Here is a 326-nt window from a genome sequence, read left to right as displayed (position 1 = left end):
CTAAATAATTTGCGTCAGTATGGAAAGTTCTTATCCGTTCAGGTTTTTTCGTTGTGTGAGAGGGTGGCGCGAAAATAAACCGATGAAGTGGGGGGAGGGGACGAAAAAAAATCTATGAAAAAAACCCAGCGAAGGTGGGACAAAAAAACCCATGATAGATAGGACGAAAATTGACCGGCGAAAACTACCAGCTGCTCCTTTAGGAGTAGAGATACATCCGTATCTAGACAAATTTAAGATAAGAATTTTGGGACAGAGGGAGTACTTGCCAGTATCTCTAAAATTCTGAACTCGAAATGGAGACATGGAGTCCAATTTATTGGCTT

Source organism: Triticum dicoccoides, chromosome 3B (assembly GCF_002162155.2).
Source record: "Triticum dicoccoides isolate Atlit2015 ecotype Zavitan chromosome 3B, WEW_v2.0, whole genome shotgun sequence".
NCBI lineage: Eukaryota > Viridiplantae > Streptophyta > Magnoliopsida > Poales > Poaceae > Triticum > Triticum dicoccoides.
This window is presented reverse-complemented; position numbering follows the sequence as displayed.